Source organism: Drosophila tropicalis, unplaced genomic scaffold (assembly GCF_018151085.1).
Source record: "Drosophila tropicalis isolate 14030-0801.00 unplaced genomic scaffold, ASM1815108v1 contig_573, whole genome shotgun sequence".
NCBI classification, from domain to species: Eukaryota; Metazoa; Arthropoda; class Insecta; order Diptera; family Drosophilidae; genus Drosophila; species Drosophila tropicalis.
The window spans coordinates 3,395,046-3,419,126 of NW_027173049.1; positions in this window are offsets into that span (position 1 = coordinate 3,395,046).

Sequence of the window (24,081 nt, forward strand, 5' to 3'; positions counted from 1 at the left end):
AACTTTAAATGAAAATAGAAGGACTGGCAGAAAATACTTACGAAAACAGTAGGGAATTCATGTTAATAAAAAACGACAAAAGAAATGATGTTGTATCCTTTTGTTCACAAGCTAGCGGTTACTGAGGTCAAGATGTAGATGGACCTTATCAGTTCTATACCCTCCCAACCATGAATCTTTATTGGCATTTGTAAAGATTCACAAAAACTGATCGATATCAACTCATGTACCCATATCACTAGGAAAATTAATTAGAAAGCTTAAGCAATCATATTCAAATTCATTATAATTTCAGATAGAAGCATTTCTTGTTGTACACAATAAATTTTAAAGAAATATTTACAGACTAATTTTAAACAGCTGGTCTGGTATGACTCAACATTTTGAGATTCTGAACTTTCCGACTTGCAAAACAAAGGAACGCAAAGTTAATCAAACTATTGAATAAGAGAGACTAAAACTAGCAGTATAAAAGAGAGCTTACTAGTTACACATTGTTAATTATTGTAGAAGATTATAGAATAGAAAAAAAATATAGAAGGAATATTAAATGAATACAGTTAACATTTTTTTTTTGTAATTATTCATCTTATTTCAAGTTCTCTTTTATCTTTTTTTTTTTTTTTTTTTTTAAATTCTTTAAAGTTATTTTAAATTTTCAAGTCGCACAAATTCACTCATTGCTTTAATTTCTCTTCAAGTCAAACATTATTTACGAAAATCAATTTTTTTTTTTTTTTTTTTAATTTAACTATCTGGTTGATCACAAAACGCTGAAACAGAAATTACATCAACAAATCAGAGTATCAATTGACTACCATCCTCCATAGTTCGCAAAAACTTGGTTGAAAGTCGCCGAATTGATACTGCTTAATACACTAGGCACTTACCCCATAGTTTATTCGCTGAAAGGCCTTCCATCGATGCACTGTGGGAGGGTGTTTATATGATGATTTCTCCTTCGCGCTTTATGACCACCATTAAACTCCGTTCACTCACTTTGCTTTTACATTTACTCTATTTTACGTTACTCTCGACTTGAATTATTTAATATAACCTTAACGAGACTTTAATTGATTCAATATTTGACTTATTTACATTCTCTTTTTTTTCGTTTAACTTGATTAGGAATTAAAATTTAATAATAAGATCAGAAATGAAAATATCAGGACTTAAAGATTTCGTTCAATACAAAAAAATTTGTAGGAGCTTTCGAGGTGGTCACATGGAATGCGCTAAATAGGGCAGCAGCAAGCAGTATCCAGAATTTGGCTAACAGACAAACTTTGTCTGGGTCAGCAGCGACAGAAGGTTAGGTAGGCCACTGCCTTTAAAACCTTGCCGTACAAAAAATCCGGTTCACCGAAGGTTAGGACACCTTTCGGGAAATGAGACACTTTGGCCGCACCGTAAGCCTTAACTTAGAAACGTTGTGGCACTGCCGGTGTTTAGTTGGCGGTGTCTTTTCAATGTCCGAATGCCAATTCCAGAAGGCAACGACAACCGAAAATTCACGTATGCACGTGCTCCGGCACCAGAAATGGGTATTTGAAAACTCGCCGGTTTTCCAGAAAATAATCTTCCCAAACGAAAGCTATCAGCAATGTTGGCCAGAAAAAGTAAGGTTTCCAATCTAGGATATAGAGTAAGATGCAGATGGCGGCGGGGTAAAAATTCTAATTAACCTACATACCTGCTATGATTTATAACCAAAGATTTGGACTACAGCTTTTTTTTTTTTTTGTACACACTTTTCTCCTCAGAATTAAAAATGAAAATGAAGCCTAGCAAAAAAATGAAGCGCGTTGCCACCTCCAGAAAAACGATAGATCATTTATCGCTATCCCCATATTATGCGTTTATCGATCGATCGATACCAATATTTTTATTTATTGATTAATCGCTATTGGCAAAGTGGCGCGTAAAGTCGTTAGGTTTAAAAATTTGAAAGTTTAAACTAGCGCACGCTACACCACCCGATAATATGCAACGTTAGGCAGCATATTAGTGGGAATTAGTTCCGTATATCCTTGGCGTGAAATGTTCCTACTTCTCTACCTTGCATATTTTCTAACAAATAAAAGCAGTTTCCGAGCTTCTTTTTGATTCGACATTTTATGAATTTAGGGGCTAATTTAGCATTGAAGTTTTGCGAGAATTTGCTTAACGCGAAATTTCTGCGAAAAACTTCTTGGCCTTCTTTAAAAGAGACAGACTTACTGCGAAGATTATACTGTGCTACATTTCGATCATATGCTTTCTTAATGTTTTCTCTTATATCCTGTCGCAAAAGGTTTAACTGGTCAGTCTGATTGAGCGGTGTTATGGGCTCTTGTAACAACTTTAATTCCTTTAAAAGTTTATAATCTGATCCATGAGTAACCATGTCCACTCCGAACAAAGCTTTAAGGGGTGAGCAACCTAAAGATTGATGCAACGAGGATCGCAATGCACAAGATATACTCGTTAAATGTTGATCCCAAAGCGTTTGATCCTGATTTTTTAAATACGAACGGATCGCAGCTAACAGAGAACGATTAACACGCTCAGCTGCGTTGCTTTGCGGAGAATATAAAGCGGTATACTGATGTTTTATGCCTAGTTCAGTAAGAAAAGAATTGAACGAATTTGCCTTAAATTGAACACCATTATCACTAACGATGATTTCCGGTACTCCAAAACAATGAAATATCTGTTTTAACAAAAATTCTTGTATATCCTCCGTGCGAAACTTTTTCAGAGGTTGTAACCAATGATATTTACTGAAATGGTCAAGAACAATTAATAAACCGACAAATCCATTTTTGCTACGAGGGTAAGGACCAAGTAAATCGATATACAGACGTTGAAAAGGTCTACAAGTTGGAATATGCTGTCCCATAGGTGGTCTAAGCGTATAATTTGGGGCTTTGGACTCCTTACAAGTGTCACATTGACGAATATAGTCCCGCACATCCTTTACCATACCAGGCCAAAAAAGAGTTCTACGTATCTTGTCAACAGTTTTCTGCATACCTGAATGTGAAGAGGTGTGGCTATCGTGAGCTTGTTTTAGAACATCAACTCTGAGTTTATCCGGCACCCATAGTTTCCAAGAAAGCTTCTCTTGATAAGAATCTCCATTGGCATGTTCGGTTCGAATATACAAATGTTTATTTACAATTTTGATATCCGGGAATTTGTCTGGATTTTCAGTGATTTTCTTCTTCAGATACATATAACTATCGTCCAAAAATGCTTCAGAGTCAAGATCTATAATCGGACCCATTTCTATCGCCTCTATCGAAAGGTTGGGCAATCTTGATAACGCGTCAGGAATCAAGTGTTCTTTTCCTTTTCTATGCGACATATTAAACTTAAATTGTTGTAAGCGAAAAATCCATCGAGCTAATCTCCCAGAAACATTTTGTTGACGCATTAGCCACAATAAACTAGAGTGATCAGTAACTACTTCAAATTCTTGCAATTCCAAATAAAACCTAAATTTTTCTATAGCCAGTATAACGGCTAAACATTCGCGTTCAGTAACACTATAATTGCGTTGGGCACAACTTAACTTTTTAGACATGAAAGCAATAGGCTTCTATTCCTCTGCGTCTGATAATTGGACAAGTACAGCGCCAATACCATAATCGCTGGCATCACAATGTAAGAAAAATTTCTTATTAAAGTCAGGGTTTTGTAGAATAGGGGCAGAAGTTAATAGATCCTTCAACTTATTCATAGAAGCTTGAGCTTCCGGAGTCCAAACAAAATTTCTTTTTGTTGACAACAGTTCCGTTATAGGATAAGTGAGATCGGCAAAATTCGGTATAAAACGGCGATACCAACCGCAATCTCCAAGAAATCCTCTAGTTTGTTTCAAATTCCTAGGTGGTGGCCAATTTTTAATACATTCAATCTTTGACGGATCGGTGCAGATACCTTTACTGTCTATTACATATCCTAAATAACTAATGCTTGCGACACAAAACTGACTTTTCTCTATATTAATGGACAGATTAGCTTTCCGAAATTGCTCCGCAATTCTTGCTAACACCGAAAGATGAGATGAGAAGTCCTCTGAAATTATACACAGATCATCTAAATAGAAAAATACACAATGGCGAAGGTCAGCAGGGACTACTTCATCCATTAGACGACTCATAGTAGATGTGGCATTACAAAGGCCGAAAGGCATAACTGTGAATTGATATAACGGTCTTCCTGGTACTGTAAATGCAGTAAGAGGTTTGGATGCTTCCGTTAATTCTATTTGCCAATAGGCATCCTTTAAATCGATTTTGGAAATAATATTTGCCTTGGGTAATCTTGAAAAAATACTGTCAATGCTGGGCAAAGGATAAGCATCCTTAATTGTGACTGCATTTAACTTGCGAGCGTCTAAGCACAGTCGCACTTTATTGGGCTTTATCACTGGTCGAATAGGAGAGCTCCAGCGCTAACAGCTGGTTCGATAACTCCTAGTTGAATCATACGATCAATTTCTGTGTATACTAATTTTTCAACAGCGGGACTAATAGCGTGAAAACGTTGTTTTACCGGTTTGGCTTCGCCAATCTCGATATGATGTTTTATTAAGGACGTACGTCCGAGATGATGACTTGCATTGGGAAACATTTGCTTGACGGCTTCAAGCTGTCTAATTTGGGAATACGTGAGAGAATAAGAACTAGGGTCAGTCTCTAACTTTTTTTCAGGACAAATCTCGATCGAACTAATTATAGACGGGGCAAGTTCGAAAATTCTCCAAAAATCATGACCTAATATTAATCTTTTCTTCAACGTAGGAATTACAAATAATTTCAACATTCTTTCCAATCTACCGTACCGTACTATTACTTCTAACATACCAATCACATTTTGGCCGTTTCCGTCCGCTGTGCGCACTTGACCTTTAGTTTTTACTAATTGGGGAAAATGTGAAAAATCTGTTTGTGCTAAATCCGAGCCTATACAACTAATGCTGGCACCGGTATCCAATAAACCTAATTCTGTGAACGTAAGAAATGAGACTTCTGCATAGCTCCTATTATCGTTGTCGTTTCTAAAAATTGTTGCAACAAAAAGTTTCTTGGTTTGTCTTGCGTGATCATAATATTTCCTTAGTCTTAACGTGCGTTTAGACAAGGGTTGGTCAGATCTGAAAATTCTGTCTTTAACAGTAAGGTAATGTTGTAAACGCTCAGGATATGGCAAAAATCTTAGTGGGAGTTTTTGAGACTTTCGTACGTTTACTTTGTGATTCACAATGTTGATACTTTGTTGAACGTTTTCCGAGTTTGATGTAACTATTGCGGGAGCATCTGACGTTGTCTGGATGCACCCTTCGGTCGGTTTTCCGCTAGCCTTTTTATACAATCTTGACATTGAGGCTTGTAAACATTGGCCGTGCCGCAACCGTAACAAAAAATTGTGCGTTCCTCTAGACAGTTTTGCCAGGTGTGACCGGCTTCGCGACAATTCCAACAAACGAATTTCCCTTGCACAGCGGCAACTTCATATTCCTCGTCTGGGTCTGGAACTATTTTATTATCTTCGGTTTCCCCATCTTGAATTTCAAAAATTTGTCTGCGTCCATTCGCTTTGGTGTTAGAAATTACTTTTACTTGAGGGCTGAGCTCATGTGTTAGATTTTCTTGCATCTGTACTAATCTACGAAGGTGACCTATTGATCCGATGGATTGATATAGTAACTTTTGTCGTATCTCTGGCAACAGGTTATTTTGTAAAATTTCCATCAGCTCCTCTTCCTCAAACTTTATACCGAACTTGTCAATCAAAGAAGCTACCTCATCGTAAAAACAAACAAAAGATTCTCCAGCTTTTTGCTTTCTAGCACGAATCATTTCTTTGCTCATAAAATCTGATCGATAGTCTTTATATTGCTGACGAATAGCTGAACAAAACTCGCTCCATACTATTCGAGGGACTTGCTTATGATATCTCCAATACCACTCGCGGGCTTTTCCTCCAAATAATATTTGAATATGTTTACACACCCCAATAAAATCACTATCAAGAGTTTCCTCCGTTAGGCTTTTACTCTATAAATAAATTCTTCTACTCCTAGACCTTCCGTAGATCCGTCAAAACGTAGATTCCATTTCTGCATTACATTTGCAATTTTTGCATTTTGAACAGTTGTAAAGCAGGGCGAACTTATCAGAGATCGGGTTTGGACCGTGTCTAATGGAACTTCTCGCTGGCCTAAATTCATAGATAACGACGATACTACACGAGAAACTGTTTGTTCTATCATATTTTGTATAACCGTATAATCGATCTCTCGATTAGGACGAGTATTATTACCACGATTTGGTCTTGCTCTTCGCTGATTAGGCATGGTTCTAGGTAGTTGCGGTTCTGGTTGATTACTACTGTGACTGGCATCTAAGCATGATGCTGGTGCTTCGCTAACTGATATAGCTGGTTCGTTGAGCTGTTCTGCTCTGTCTCTTGGGACTTGACTTAGCTGTTTTGTAAAATTACGAGTCCATGCTCGAGAAGTGCTGGGTGCCAATGACAAATGTTTTTCCTTCGCTTTTGGTGAACAGTTGCCTACTACGAGCTTTATACTAGACACATTTATCTCACTCTCACAAATTGGGCAATGCTTTTCCTTTTCTAGTAGAGCTTCCAAACAGGATTTATGAAAAATGTGTTTACAGGGAGTACAGAAACATGTTTGCATGTTGTACAAAACCAAGGAACAAATTTTGCATATGTCTTCTGCTGGAGTGTCCGTATTTTCGGGACTATGTTGAACTGGAGACATTCTTTTTTTTTTTTTTTTTTTTTAAATTATTTTCCTAAAAGTGACATGACTGGGTACATGATTTGAAATCGTAACTAGCTAAATGAACCTAAAGAATATTGGTAACTTTATTATTTTTGTTTTGGGCTATTGCATCTACAAAATTGTTTCTTTTAGTCAGGCTTTGGCCTTTTGAATTTTCTGATCGGCAAGGCTATACTATCTGTATTACCAAGATCCAGACACCAGAACATTAAATCATCCAAGTCTTACTATAAAACAATATGTTCGTTCTTCGATTTCTTTAGACGTTCAGCTGTCGTAACATGATCTAAAATCCAATCAGTACTGATATCGAAACATCCAATATACAATAATCTAAATTGTTAAGAAAAGTTTGAACGACTTTACTAAACGAGTGCTAAATTATCGAGGACCTTAACTAAACGAGCAATTTGTGATACAGAGTATTGAAATTCTTGTTTACATTCATTTTTGCTTTTAACTTTGCGGCTGAATATTCCTAACAGAAACATCGGCTTCGCCAAGCAGACTTAAACCGTGCAGGTTCATTTATCCGCGTAAGTTAAACCATAATATAGTCTAACAAAATCGACGAAAAATTTGAAACCTCTTGTTTTGATCTTAAGACTTTCCTGATATACTTGAACTCAACACTTTATATCACTTAGGGTAGAACTACATACATCTAGGGTGGTCTGCTGTCAAAATAACCACATGCCGTAACTTAAATAAACTTCTTGTCTATATCTAATATTGTCAAGACGTTGAGTATGCTTTTAACCTGCCCCACGTTGGGCGCCAAAAATTTTATGTAACCTTCCTATTCGGTTTCTCGTTGCGCGCCATAAATTTTTATGTAATCGGTTCTCCTATCACAGCGACGATAAAGCTATCGATAACCAAAAGAAGGCGGTAGGTGAATTGCAGCAGATTCGAGATCCTCTGGTTCCGTAGCTCTTGCGGGGTGGGGGGGTTGTTTGCTGAATCTCTACCTTTAATTATAAAATTTAATTTTATTAGGATCTCTACTGAAACTAACTTTAAATGAAAATAGAAGGACTGGCAGAAAATACTTACGAAAACAGTAGGGAATTCATGTTAATAAAAAACGACAAAAGAAATGATGGTGTATCCTTTTGTTCACAAGCTAGCGGTTACTGAGGTCAAGATGTAGATGGACCTTATCAGTTCTATACCCTCCCAACCATGAATCTTTATTGGCATTTGTAAAGATTCACAAAAACTGATCGATATCAACTCATGTACCCATATCACTAGGAAAATTAATTAGAAAGCTTAAGCAATCATATTCAAATTCATTATAATTTCAGATAGAAGCATTTCTTGTTGTACACAATAAATTTTAAAGAAATATTTACAGACTAATTTTAAACAGCTGGTCTGGTATGACTCAACATTTTGAGATTCTGAACTTTCCGACTTGCAAAACAAAGGAACGCAAAGTTAATCAAACTATTGAATAAGAGAGACTAAAACTAGCAGTATAAAAGAGAGCTTACTAGTTACACATTGTTAATTATTGTAGAAGATTATAGAATAGAAAAAAAATATAGAAGGAATATTAAATGAATACAGTTAACATTTTTTTTTTGTAATTATTCATCTTATTTCAAGTTCTCTTTTATCTTTTTTTTTTTTTTTGTTTTTTAAATTCTTTAAAGTTATTTTAAATTTTCAAGTCGCACAAATTCACTCATTGCTTTAATTTCTCTTCAAGTCAAACATTATTTACGAAAATCAATTTTTTTTTTTTTTTTAATTTAACTATCTGGTTGATCACAAAACGCTGAAACAGAAATTACATCAACAAATCAGAGTATCAATTGACTACCATCCTCCATAGTTCGCAAAAACTTGGTTGAAAGTCGCCGAATTGATACTGCTTAATACACTAGGCACTTACCCCATAGTTTATTCGCTGAAAGGCCTTCCATCGATGCACTGTGGGAGGGTGTTTATATGATGATTTCTCCTTCGCGCTTTATGACCACCATTAAACTCCGTTCACTCACTTTGCTTTTACATTTACTCTATTTTACGTTACTCTCGACTTGAATTATTTAATATAACCTTAACGAGACTTTAATTGATTCAATATTTGACTTATTTACATTCTCTTTTTTTTTTTCGTTTAACTTGATTAGGAATTAAAATTTAATAATAAGATCAGAAATGAAAATATCAGGACTTAAAGATTTCGTTCAAAACGAGGGTAATTTAAAAAAAATTGTAGGAGCTTTCGAGGTGGTCACATGGAATTCGCTAAATAGGGCAGCAGCAAGCAGTATCCAGAATTTGGCTAACAGACAAACTTTGTCTGGGTCAGCAGCGACAGAAGGTTAGGTAGGCCACTGCCTTTAAAACCTTGCCGTACAAAAAATCCGGTTCACCGAAGGTTAGGACACCTTTCGGGAAATGAGACACTTTGGCCGCACCGTAAGCCTTAACTTAGAAACGTTGTGGCACTGCCGGTGTTTAGTTGGCGGTGTCTTTTCAATGTCCGAATGCCAATTCCAGAAGGCAACGACAACCGAAAATTCACGTATGCACGTGCTCCGGCACCAGAAATGGGTATTTGAAAACTCGCCGGTTTTCCAGAAAATAATCTTCCCAAACGAAAGCTATCAGCAATATTGGCCAGAAAAAGTAAGGTTTCCAATCTAGGATATAGAGTAAGATGCAGATGGCGGCGGGGTAAAAATTCTAATTAACCTACATACCTGCTATGATTTATAACCAAAGATTTGGACTACAGCTTTTTTTTTTTTTTGTACACACTTTTCTCCTCAGAATTAAAAATGAAAATGAAGCCTAGCAAAAAAATGAAGCGCGTTGCCACCTCCAGAAAAACGATAGATCATTTATCGCTATCCCCATATTATGCGTTTATCGATCGATCGATACCAATATTTTTATTTATTGATTAATCGCTATTGGCAAAGTGGCGCGTAAAGTCGTTAAGTTTAAAAATTTGAAAGTTTAAACTAGCGCACGCTACACCACCCGATAATATGCAACGTTAGGCAGCATATTAGTGGGAATTAGTTCCGTATATCCTTGGCGTGAAATGTTCCTACTTCTCTACCTTGCATATTTTCTAACAAATAAAAGCAGTTTCCGAGCTTCTTTTTGATTCGACATTTTATGAATTTAGGGGCTAATTTAGCATTGAAGTTTTGCGAGAATTTGCTTAACGCGAAATTTCTGCGAAAAACTTCTTGGCCTTCTTTAAAAGAGACAGACTTACTGCGAAGATTATACTGTGCTACATTTCGATCATATGCTTTCTTAATGTTTTCTCTTATATCCTGTCGCAAAAGGTTTAACTGGTCAGTCTGATTGAGCGGTGTTATGGGCTCTTGTAACAACTTTAATTCCTTTAAAAGTTTATAATCTGATCCATGAGTAACCATGTCCAGTCCGAACAAAGCTTTAAGGGGTGAGCAACCTAAAGATTGATGCAACGAGGATCGCAATGCACAAGATATACTCGTTAAATGTTGATCCCAAAGCGTTTGATCCTGATTTTTTAAATACGAACGGATCGCAGCTAACAGAGAACGATTAACACGCTCAGCTGCGTTGCTTTGCGGAGAATATAAAGCGGTATACTGATGTTTTATGCCTAGTTCAGTAAGAAAAGAATTGAACGAATTTGCCTTAAATTGAACACCATTATCACTAACGATGATTTCCGGTACTCCAAAACAATGAAATATCTGTTTTAACAAAAATTCTTGTATATCCACCGTGCGAAACTTTTTCAGAGGTTGTAACCAATGATATTTACTGAAATGGTCAAGAACAATTAATAAACCGACAAATCCATTTTTGCTACGAGGGTAAGGACCAAGTAAATCGATATACAGACGTTGAAAAGGTCTACAAGTTGGAATATGCTGTCCCATAGGTGGTCTAAGCGTATAATTTGGGGCTTTGGACTCCATACAAGTGTCACATTGACGAATATAGTCCCGCACATCCTTTACCATACCAGGCCAAAAAAGAGTTCTACGTATCTTGTCAACAGTTTTCTGCATACCTGAATGTGAAGAGGTGTGGCTATCGTGAGCTTGTTTTAGAACATCAACTCTGAGTTTATCCGGCACCCATAGTTTCCAAGAAAGCTTCTCTTGATAAGAATCTCCATTGGCATGTTCGGTTCGAATATACAAATGTTTATTTACAATTTTGATATCCGGGAATTTGTCTGGATTTTCAGTGATTTTCTTCTTCAGATACATATAACTATCGTCCAAAAATGCTTCAGAGTCAAGATCTATAATCGGACCCATTTCTATCGCCTCTATCGAAAGGTTGGGCAATCTTGATAACGCGTCAGGAATCAAGTGTTCTTTTCCTTTTCTATGCGACATATTAAACTTAAATTGTTGTAAGCGAAAAATCCATCGAGCTAATCTCCCAGAAACATTTTGTTGACGCATTAGCCACAATAAACTAGAGTGATCAGTAACTACTTCAAATTCTTGCAATTCCAAATAAAACCTAAATTTTTCTATAGCCAGTATAACGGCTAAACATTCGCGTTCAGTAACACTATAATTGCGTTGGGCACGACTTAACTTTTTAGACATGAAAGCAATAGGCTTCTATTCCTCTGCGTCTGATAATTGGACAAGTACAGCGCCAATACCATAATCGCTGGCATCACAATGTAAGAAAAATTTCTTATTAAAGTCAGGGTTTTGTAGAATAGGGGCAGAAGTTAATAGATCCTTCAACTTATTCATAGAAGCTTGAGCTTCCGGAGTCCAAACAAAATTTCTTTTTGTTGACAACAGTTCCGTTATAGGATAAGTGAGATCGGCAAAATTCGGTATAAAACGGCGATACCAACCGCAATCTCCAAGAAATCCTCTAGTTTGTTTCAAATTCCTAGGTGGTGGCCAATTTTTAATACATTCAATCTTTGACGGATCGGTGCAGATACCTTTACTGTCTATTACATATCCTAAATAACTAATGCTTGCGACACAAAACTGACTTTTCTCTATATTAATGGACAGATTAGCTTTCCGAAATTGCTCCGCAATTCTTGCTAACACCGAAAGATGAGATGAGAAGTCCTCTGAAATTATACACAGATCATCTAAATAGAAAAATACACAATGGCGAAGGTCAGCAGGGACTACTTCATCCATTAGACGACTCATAGTAGATGTGGCATTACAAAGGCCGAAAGGCATAACTGTGAATTGATATAACGGTCTTCCTGGCACTGTAAATGCAGTAAGAGGTTTGGATGCTTCCGTTAATTCTATTTGCCAATAGGCAAATAGCACTTTATTGGGCTTTATCACTGGTCGAATAGGAGAGCTCTAGCGCTAACAGCTGGTTCGATAACTCCTAGTTGAATCATACGATCAATTTCTGTGTATACTAATTTTTCAACAGCGGGACTAATAGCGTAAAAACGTTGTTTTACCGGTTTGGCTTCGCCAATCTCGATATGATGTTTTATTAAGGACGTACGTCCGAGATGATGACTTGCATTGGGAAACATTTGCTTGACGGCTTCAAGCTGTCTAATTTGGGAATACGTGAGAGAATAAGAACTAGGGTCAGTCTCTAACTTTTTTTCAGGACAAATCTCGATCGAACTAATTATAGACGGGGCAAGTTCGAAAATTCTCCAAAAATCATGACCTAATATTAATCTTTTCTTCAACGTAGGAATTACAAATAATTTCAACATTCTTTCCAATCTACCGTACCGTACTATTACTTCTAACATACCAATCACATTTTGGCCGTTTCCGTCCGCTGTGCGCACTTGACCTTTAGTTTTTACTAATTGGGGAAAATGTGAAAAATCTGTTTGTGCTAAATCCGAGCCTATACAACTAATGCTGACACCGGTATCCAATAAACCTAATTCTGTGAACGTAAGAAATGAGACTTCTGCATAGCTCCTATTATCGTTGTCGTTTCTAAAAATTGTTGCAACAAAAAGTTTCTTGGTTTGTCTTGCGTGGTCATAATATTTCCTTAGTCTTAACGTGCGTTTAGACAAGGGTTGGTCAGATCTGAAAATTCTGTCTTTAACAGTAAGGTAATGTTGTAAACGCTTAGGATATGGCAAAAATCTTAGTGGGAGTTTTTGAGACTTTCGTACGTTTACTTTGTGATTCACAATGTTGATACTTTGTTGAACGTTTTCCGAGTTTGATGTAACTATTGCGGGAGCATCTGACGTTGTCTGGATGCACCCTTCGGTCGGTTTTCCGCTAGCCTTTTTATACAATCTTGACATTGAGGCTTGTAAACATTGGCCGTGCCGCAACCGTAACAAAAAATTGTGCGTTCCTCTAGACACTTTTGCCAGGTGTGACCGGCTTCGCGACAATTCCAACAAATGAACTTCCCTTGCACAGCGGCAACTTCATATTCCTCGTCTGGGTCTGGAACTATTTTATTATCTTCGGTTTCCCCATCTTGAATTTCAAAAATTTGTCTGCGTCCATTCGCTTTGGTGTTAGAAATTACTTTTACTTGAGGGCTGAGCTCATGTGTTAGATTTTCTTGCATCTGTACTAATCTACGAAGGTGACCTATTGATCCGATGGATTGATATAGTAACTTTTGTCGTATCTCTGGCAACAGGTTATTTTGTAAAATTTCCATCAGCTCCTCTTCCTCAAACTTTATACCGAACTTGTCAATCAAAGAAGCTACCTCATCGTAAAAACAAACAAAAGATTCTCCAGCTTTTTGCTTTCTAGCACGAATCATTTCTTTGCTCATAAAATCTGATCGATAGTCTTTATATTGCTGACGAATAGCCGAACAAAACTCGCTCCATACTATTCGAGGGACTTGCTTATGATATCTCCAATACCACTCGCGGGCTTTTCCTCCAAATAATATTTGAATATGTTTACACACCCCAATAAAATCACTATCAAGAGTTTCCTCCGTTAGGCTTTTACTCTATAAATAAATTCTTCTACTCCTAGACCTTCCGTAGATCCGTCAAAACGTAGATTCCATTTCTGCATTACATTTGCAATTTTTGCATTTTGAACAGTTGTAAAGCAGGGCGAACTTATCAGAGATCGGGTTTGGACCGTGTCTAATGGAACTTCTCGCTGGCCTAAATTCATAGATAACGACGATACTACACGAGAAACTGTTTGTTCTATCATATTTTGTATAACCGTATAATCGATCTCTCGATTAGGACGAGTATTATTACCACGATTTGGTCTTGCTCTTCGCTGATTAGGCATGGTTCTAGGTAGTTGCGCTTATACTAGACTCATTTATCTCACTCTCACAAATTGGGCAATGCTTTTCCTTTTCTAGTAGAGCTTCCAAACAGGATTTATGAAAAATGTGTTTACAGGGAGTACAGAAACATGTTTGCATGTTGTCCAAAACCAAGGAACAAATTTTGCATATGTCTTCTGCTGGAGTGTCCGTATTTTCGGGACTATGTTGAACTGGAGACATTTTTTTTTTTTTTTTTTTTTAAATTATTTTCCTAAAAGTGACATGACTGGGTACATGATTTGAAATCGTAACTAGCTAAATGAACCTAAAGAATATTGGTAACTTTATTATTTTTGTTTTGGGCTATTGCATCTACAAAATTGTTTCTTTTAGTCAGGCTTTGGCCTTTTGAATTTTCTGATCGGCAAGGCTATACTATCTGTATTACCAAGATCCAGACACCAGAACATTAAATCATCCAAGTCTTACTATAAAACAATATGTTCGTTCTTCGATTTCTTTAGACGTTCAGCTGTCGTAACATGATCTAAAATCCAATCAGTACTGATATCGAAACATCCAATATACAATAATCTAAATTGTTAAGAAAAGTTTGAACGACTTTACTAAACGAGTGCTAAATTATCGAGGACCTTAACTAAACGAGCAATTTGTGATACAGAGTATTGAAATTCTTGTTTACATTCATTTTTGCTTTTAACTTTGCGGCTGAATATTCCTAACAGAAACATCGGCTTCGCCAAGCAGACTTAAACCGTGCAGGTTCATTTATCCGCGTAAGTTAAACCATAATATAGTCTAACAAAATCGACGAAAAATTTGAAACCTCTTGTTTTGATCTTAAGACTTTCCTGATATACTTGAACTCAACACTTTATATCACTTAGGGTAGAACTACATACATCTAGGGTGGTCTGCTGTCAAAATAACCACATGCCGTAACTTAAATAAACTTCTTGTCTATATCTAATATTGTCAAGACGTTGAGTATGCTTTTAACCTGCCCCACGTTGGGCGCCAAAAATTTTATGTAACCTTCCTATTCGGTTTCTCGTTGCGCGCCATAAATTTTTATGTAATCGGTTCTCCTATCACAGCGACGATAAAGCTATCGATAACCAAAAGAAGGCGGTAGGTGAATTGCAGCAGATTCGAGATCCTCTGCTTCCGTAGCTCTTGCGGGGTGGGGGGGTTGTTTGCTGAATCTCTACCTTTAATTATAAAATTTAATTTTATTAGGATCTCTACTGAAACTAACTTTAAATGAAAATAGAAGGACTGGCAGAAAATACTTACGAAAACAGTAGGGAATTCATGTTAATAAAAAACGACAAAAGAAATGATGGTGTATCCTTTTGTTCACAAGCTAGCGGTTACTGAGGTCAAGATGTAGATGGACCTTATCAGTTCTATACCCTCCCAACCATGAATCTTTATTGGCATTTGTAAAGATTCACAAAAACTGATCGATATCAACTCATGTACCCATATCACTAGGAAAATTAATTAGAAAGCTTAAGCAATCATATTCAAATTCATTATAATTTCAGATAGAAGCATTTCTTGTTGTACACAATAAATTTTAAAGAAATATTTACAGACTAATTTTAAACAGCTGGTCTGGTATGACTCAACATTTTGAGATTCTGAACTTTCCGACTTGCAAAACAATGGAACGCAAAGTTAATCAAACTATTGAATAAGAGGGACTAAAACTAGCAGTATAAAAGAGAGCTTACTAGTTACACATTGTTAATTATTGTAGAAGATAGAACAAAATATAGAAGGAATATTAAATGAATACAGTTAACATTTTTTTCTTGTAATTATTCATCTTATTTCAAGTTTCTTCTTTTTTTTTTTTTTTTTTTTTTTTTGTTTTTAAATTCTTTAAAGTTATATTAAATTTTCAAGTCGCACAAATTCACTCATTGCTTTAATTTCTCTTCAAGTCAAACATTATTTACGAAAATCAATTTTTTTTTTTTTTTAATTTAACTATCTGGTTGATCACAAAACGCTGAAACAGAAATTACATCAACAAATCAGAGTATCAATTGACTACCATCCTCCATAGTTCGCAAAAACTTGGTTGAAAGTCGCCGAATTGATACTGCTTAATACACTAGGCACTTACCCCATAGTTTATTCGCTGAAAGGCCTTCCATCGATGCACTGTGGGAGGGTGTTTATATGATGATTTCTCCTTCGCGCTTTATGACCACCATTAAACTTCCTTCACTCACTTTGCTTTTACATTTACTCTATTTTACGTTACTCTCGACTTGAATTATTTAATATAACCTTAACGAGACTTTAATTGATTCAATATTTGACTTATTTACATTCTCTTTTTTTTTTTTCGTTTAACTTGATTAGGAATTAAAATTTAATAATAAGATCAGAAATGAAAATATCAGGACTTAAAGATTTCGTTCAAAACGAGGGTAATTTAAAAAAAATTGTAGGAGCTTTCGAGGTGGTCACATGGAATTCGCTAAATAGGGCAGCAGCAAGCAGTATCCAGAATTTGGCTAACAGACAAACTTTGTCTGGGTCAGCAGCGACAGAAGGTTAGGTAGGCCACTGCCTTTAAAACCTTGCCGTACAAAAAATCCGGTTCACCGAAGGTTAGGACACCTTTCGGGAAATGAGACACTTTGGCCGCACCGTAAGCCTTAACTTAGAAACGTTGTGGCACTGCCGGTGTTTAGTTGGCGGTGTCTTTTCAATGTCCGAATGCCAATTCCAGAAGGCAACGACAACCGAAAATTCACGTATGCACGTGCTCCGGCACCAGAAATGGGTATTTGAAAACTCGCCGGTTTTACAGAAAATAATCTTCCCAAACGAAAGCTATCAGCAATATTGGCCAGAAAAAGTAAGGTTTCCAATCTAGGATATAGAGTAAGATGCAGATGGCGGCGGGGTAAAAATTCTAATTAACCTACATACCTGCTATGATTTATAACCAAAGATTTGGACTACAGCTTTTTTTTTTTTTTGTACACACTTTTCTCCTCAGAATTAAAAATGAAAATGAAGCCTAGCAAAAAAATGAAGCGCGTTGCCACCTCCAGAAAAACGATAGATCATTTATCGCTATCCCCATATTATGCGTTTATCGATCGATCGATACCAATATTTTTATTTATTGATTAATCGCTATTGGCAAAGTGGCGCGTAAAGTCGTTAAGTTTAAAAATTTGAAAGTTTAAACTAGCGCACGCTACACCACCCGATAATATGCAACGTTAGGAAGCATATTAGTGGGAATTAGTTCCGTATATCCTTGGCGTGAAATGTTCCTACTTCTCTACCTTGCATATTTTCTAACAAATAAAAGCAGTTTCCGAGCTTCTTTTTGATTCGACATTTTATGAATTTAGGGGCTAATTTAGCATTGAAGTTTTGCGAGAATTTGCTTAACGCGAAATTTCTGCGAAAAACTTCTTGGCCTTCTTTAAAAGAGACAGACTTACTGCGAAGATTATACTGTGCTACATTTCGATCATATGCTTTCTTAATGTTTTCTCTTATATCCTGTCGCAAAAGGTTTAACTGGTCAGTCTGATTGAGCGGTGTTATGGGCTCTTGTAACAACTTTAATTCCTTTAAAAGTTTATAATCTGATCCATGAGTAACCATGTCCAGTCCGAACAAAGCTTTAAGGGGTGAGCAACCTAAAGATTGATGCAACGAGGATCGCAATGCACAAGATATACTCGTTAAATGTTGATCCCAAAGCGTTTGATCCTGATTTTTTAAATACGAACGGATCGCAGCTAACAGAGAACGATTAACACGCTCAGCTGCGTTGCTTTGCGGAGAATATAAAGCGGTATACTGATGTTTTATGCCTAGTTCAGTAAGAAAAGAATTGAACGAATTTGCCTTAAATTGAACATCATTATCACTAACGATGATTTCCGGTACTCCAAAACAATGAAATATCTGTTTTAACAAAAATTCTTGTATATCCTCCGTGCGAAACTTTTTCAGAGGTTGTAACCAATGATATTTACTGAAATGGTCAAGAACAATTAATAAACCGACAAATCCATTTTTGCTACGAGGGTAAGGACCAAGTAAATCGATATACAGACGTTGAAAAGGTCTACAAGTTGGAATATGCTGTCCCATAGGTGGTCTAAGCGTATAATTTGGGGCTTTGGACTCCTTACAAGTGTCACATTGACGAATATAGTCCCGCACATCCTTTACCATACCAGGCCAAAAAAGAGTTCTACGTATCTTGTCAACAGTTTTCTGCATACCTGAATGTGAAGAGGTGTGGCTATCGTGAGCTTGTTTTAGAACATCAACTCTGAGTTTATCCGGCACCCATAGTTTCCAAGAAAGCTTCTCTTGATAACAATCTCCATTGGCATGTTCGGTTCGAATATACAAATGTTTATTTACAATTTTGATATCCGGGAATTTGTCTGGATTTTCAGTGATTTTCTTCTTCAGATACATATAACTATCGTCCAAAAATGCTTCAGAGTCAAGATCTATAATCGGACCCATTTCTATCGCCTCTATCGAAAGGTTGGGCAATCTTGATAACGCGTCAGGAATCAAGTGTTCTTTTCCTTTTCTATGCGACATATTAAACTTAAATTGTTGTAAGCGAAAAATCCATCGAGCTAATCTCCCAGAAACATTTTGTTGACGCATTAGCCACAATAAACTAGAGTGATCAGTAACTACTTCAAATTCTTGCAATTCCAAATAAAACCTAAATTTTTCTATAGCCAGTATAACGGCTAAACATTCGCGTTCAGTAACACTATAATTGCGTTGGGCACGACTTAACTTTTTAGACATGAAAGCAATAGGCTTCTATTCCTCTGCGTCTGATAATTGGACAAGTACAGCGCCAATACCATAATCGCTGGCATCACAATGTAAGAAAAATTTCTTATTAAAGTCAGGGTTTTGTAGAATAGGGGCAGAAGTTAATAGATCCTTCAACTTATTCATAGAAGCTTGAGCTTCCGGAGTCCAAACAAAATTTCTTTTTGTTGACAACAGTTCCGTTATAGGATAAGTGAGATCGGCAAAATTCGGTATAAAACGGCGATACCAACCGCAATCTCCAAGAAATCCTCTAGTTTGTTTCAAATTCCTAGGTGGTGGCCAATTTTTAATACATTCAATCTTTGACGGATCGGTGCAGATACCTTTACTGTCTATTACATATCCTAAATAACTAATGCTTGCGACACAAAACTGACTTTTCTCTATATTAATGGACAGATTAGCTTTCCGAAATTGCTCCGCAATTCTTGCTAACACCGAAAGATGAGATGAGAAGTCCTCTGAAATTATACACAGATCATCTAAATAGAAAAATACACAATGGCGAAGGTCAGCAGGGACTACTTCATCCATTAGACGACTCATAGTAGATGTGGCATTACAAAGGCCGAAAGGCATAACTGTGAATTGATATAACGGTCTTCCTGGCACTGTAAATGCAGTAAGAGGTTTGGATGCTTCCGTTAATTCTATTTGCCAATAGGCATCCTTTAAATCGATTTTGGAAATAATATTTGCCTTGGGTAATCTTGAAAAAATACTGTCAATGCTGGGCAAAGGATAAGCATCCTTAATTGTGACTGCATTTAACTTGCGAGAGTCTAAGCACAGTCGCACTTTATTGGGCTTTATCACTGGTCGAATAGGAGAGCTCCAGGCGCTAACAGCTGGTTCGATAACTCCTAGTTGAATCATACGATCAATTTCTGTGTATACTAATTTTTCAACAGCGGGACTAATAGCGTAAAAACGTTGTTTTACCGGTTTGGCTTCGCCAATCTCGATATGATGTTTTATTAAGGACGTACGTCCGAGATGATGACTTGCATTGGGAAACATTTGCTTGACGGCTTCAAGCTGTCTAATTTGGGAATACGTGAGAGAATAAGAACTAGGGTCAGTCTCTAACTTTTTTTCAGGACAAATCTCGATCGAACTAATTATAGACGGGGCAAGTTCGAAAATTCTCCAAAAATCATGACCTAATATTAATCTTTTCTTTAACGTAGGAATTACAAATAATTTCAACATTCTTTCCAATCTACCGTACCGTACTATTACTTCTAACATACCAATCAAATTTTGGCCGTTTCCGTCCGCTGTGCGCACTTGACCTTTAGTTTTTACTAATTGGGGAAAATGTGAAAAATCTGTTTGTGCTAAATCCGAGCCTATACAACTAATGCTGGCACCGGTATCCAATAAACCTAATTCTGTGAACGTAAGAAATGAGACTTCTGCATAGCTCCTATTATCGTTGTCGTTTCTAAAAATTGTTGCAACAAAAAGTTTCTTGGTTTGTCTTGCGTGATCATAATATTTCCTTAGTCTTAACGTGCGTTTAGACAAGGGTTGGTCAGATCTGAAAATTCTGTCTTTAACAGTAAGGTAATGTTGTAAACGCTCAGGATATGGCAAAAATCTTAGTGGGAGTTTTTGAGACTTTCGTACGTTTACTTTGTGATTCACAATGTTGATACTTTGTTGAACGTTTTCCGAGTTTGATGTAACTATTGCGGGAGCATCTGACGTTGTCTGGATGCACCCTTCGGTCGGTTTTCCGCTAGCCTTTTTATACAATCTTGACATTGAGGCTTGTAAACATTGGCCGTGCCGCAACCGTAACAAAAAATTGTGCGTTCCTCTAGACAGTTTTGCCAGGTGTGACCGGCTTCGCGACAATTCCAACAAATGAACTTCCCTTGCACAGCGGCAACTTCATATTCCTCGTCTGGGTCTGGAACTATTTTATTATCTTCGGTTTCCCCATCTTGAATTTCAAAAATTTGTCTGCGTCCATTCGCTTTGGTGTTAGAAATTACTTTTACTTGAGGGCTGAGCTCATGTGTTAGATTTTCTTGCATCTGTACTAATCTACGAAGGTGACCTATTGATCCGATGGATTGATATAGTAACTTTTGTCGTATCTCTGGCAACAGGTTATTTTGTAAAATTTCCATCAGCTCCTCTTCCTCAAACTTTATACCGAACTTGTCAATCAAAGAAGCTACCTCATCGTAAAAACAAACAAAAGATTCTCCAGCTTTTTGCTTTCTACCACGAATCATTTCTTTGCTCATAAAATCTGATCGATAGTCTTTATATTGCTGACGAATAGCTGAACAAAACTCGCTCCATACTATTCGAGGGACTTGCTTATGATATCTCCAATACCACTCGCGGGCTTTTCCTCCAAATAATATTTGAATATGTTTACACACCCCAATAAAATCACTATCAAGAGTTTCCTCCGTTAGGCTTTTACTCTATAAATAAATTCTTCTACTCCTAGACCTTCCGTAGATCCGTTAAAACGTAGATTCCATTTCTGCATTACATTTGCAATTTTTGCATTTTGAACAGTTGTAGGGCAGGGCGAACTTATCAGAGATCGGGTTTGGACCGTGTCTAATGGAACTTCTCGCTGGCCTAAATTCATAGATAACGACGATACTACACGAGAAACTGTTTGTTCTATCATATTTTGTATAACCGTATAATCGATCTCTCGATTAGGACGAGTATTATTACCACGATTTGGTCTTGCTCTTCGCTGATTAGGCATGGTTCTAGGTAGTTGCGGTTCTGGTTGATTACTACTGTGACTGGCATCTAAGCATGATGCTGGTGCTTCGCTAACTGATATAGCTGGTTCGTTGAGCTGTTTTGCTCTGTCTCTTGGGACTTGACTTAGCTGTTTTGTAAAATTACGAGTCCATGCTCGAGAAGTGCTGGGTGCCAATGACAAATGTTTTTCCTTCGCTTTTGGTGAACAGTTGCCTACTACGAGCTTTATACTAGACACATTTATCTCACTCTCACAAATTGGGCAATGCTTTTCCTTTTCTAGTAGAGCTTCCAAACAGGATTTATGAAAAATGTGTTTACAGGGAGTACAGAAACATGTTTGCGTGTTGTCCAAAACCAAGGAACAAATTTTGCATATGTCTTCTGCTGGAGTGTCCGTATTTTCGGGACTATGTTGAACTGGAGACATTTTTTTTTTTTTTTTTTTTTTAAACTATTTTCCTAAAAGTGACATGACTGGGTACATGATTTGAAATCGTAACTAGCTAAATGAACCTAAAGAATATTGGTAACTTTATTATTTTTGTTTTGGGCTATTGCATCTACAAAATTGTTTCTTTTAGTCAGGCTTTGGCCTTTTGAATTTTCTGATCGGCAAGGCTATACTATCTGTATTACCAAGATCCAGACACCAGAACATTAAATCATCCAAGTCTTACTATAAAACAATATGTTCGTTCTTCGATTTCTTTAGACGTTCAGCTGTCGTAACATGATCTAAAATCCAATCAGTACTGATATCGAAACATCCAATATACAATAATCTAAATTGTTAAGAAAAGTTTGAACGACTTTACTAAACGAGTGCTAAATTATCGAGGACCTTAACTAAACGAGCAATTTGTGATACAGAGTATTGAAATTCTTGTTTACATTCATTTTTGCTTTTAACTTTGCGGCTGAATATTCCTAACAGAAACATCGGCTTCGCCAAGCAGACTTAAACCGTGCAGGTTCATTTATCCGCGTAAGTTAAACCATAATATAGTCTAACAAAATCGACGAAAAATTTGAAACCTCTTGTTTTGATCTTAAGACTTTCCTGATATACTTGAACTCAACACTTTATATCACTTAGGGTAGAACTACATACATCTAAGGTGGTCTGCTGTCAAAATAACCACATGCCGTAACTTAAATAAACTTCTTGTCTATATCTAATATTGTCAAGACGTTGCTTTTAACCTGCCCCACGTTGGGCGCCAAAAATTTTATGTAACCTTCCTATTCGGTTTCTCGTTGCGCGCCATAAATTTTTATGTAATCGGTTCTCCTATCACAGCGACGATAAAGCTATCGATAACCAAAAGAAGGCGGTAGGTGAATTGCAGCAGATTCGAGATCCTCTGGTTCCGTAGCTCTTGCGGGGTGGGGGGGGTTGTTTGCTGAATCTCTACCTTTAATTATAAAATTTAATTTTATTAGGATCTCTACTGAAACTAACTTTAAATGAAAATAGAAGGACTGGCAGAAAATACTTACGAAAACAGTAGGGAATTCATGTTAATAAAAAACGACAAAAGAAATGATGGTGTATCCTTTTGTTCACAAGCTAGCGGTTACTGAGGTCAAGATGTAGATGGACCTTATCAGTTCTATACCCTCCCAACCATGAATCTTTATTGGCATTTGTAAAGATTCACAAAAACTGATCGATATCAACTCATGTACCCATATCACTAGGAAAATTAATTAGAAAGCTTAAGCAATCATATTCAAATTCATTATAATTTCAGATAGAAGCATTTCTTGTTGTACACAATAAATTTTAAAGAAATATTTACAGACTAATTTTAAACAGCTGGTCTGGTATGACTCAACATTTTGAGATTCTGAACTTTCCGACTTGCAAAACAATGGAACGCAAAGTTAATCAAACTATTGAATAAGAGGGACTAAAACTAGCAGTATAAAAGAGAGCTTACTAGTTACACATTGTTAATTATTGTAAAAGATTATAGAATAGAAAAAAAATATAGAAGGAATATTAAATGAATACAGTTAACATTTTTTTTTTTTGTAATTATTCATCTTATTTCAAGTTCTCTTTTATCTTTTTTTTTTTTTTTTTTTTTTAAATTCTTTAAAGTTATTTTAAATTTTCAAGTCGCACAAATTCACTCATTGCTTTAATTTCTCTTCAAGTCAAACATTATTTACGAAAATCAATTTTTTTTTTTTTTTTTAATTTAACTATCTGGTTGATCACAAAACGCTGAAACAGAAATTACATCAACAAATCAGAGTATCAATTGACTACCATCCTCCATAGTTCGCAAAAACTTGGTTGAAAGTCGCCGAATTGATACTGCTTAATACACTAGGCACTTACCCCATAGTTTATTCGCTGAAAGGCCTTCCATCGATGCACTGTGGGAGGGTGTTTATATGAT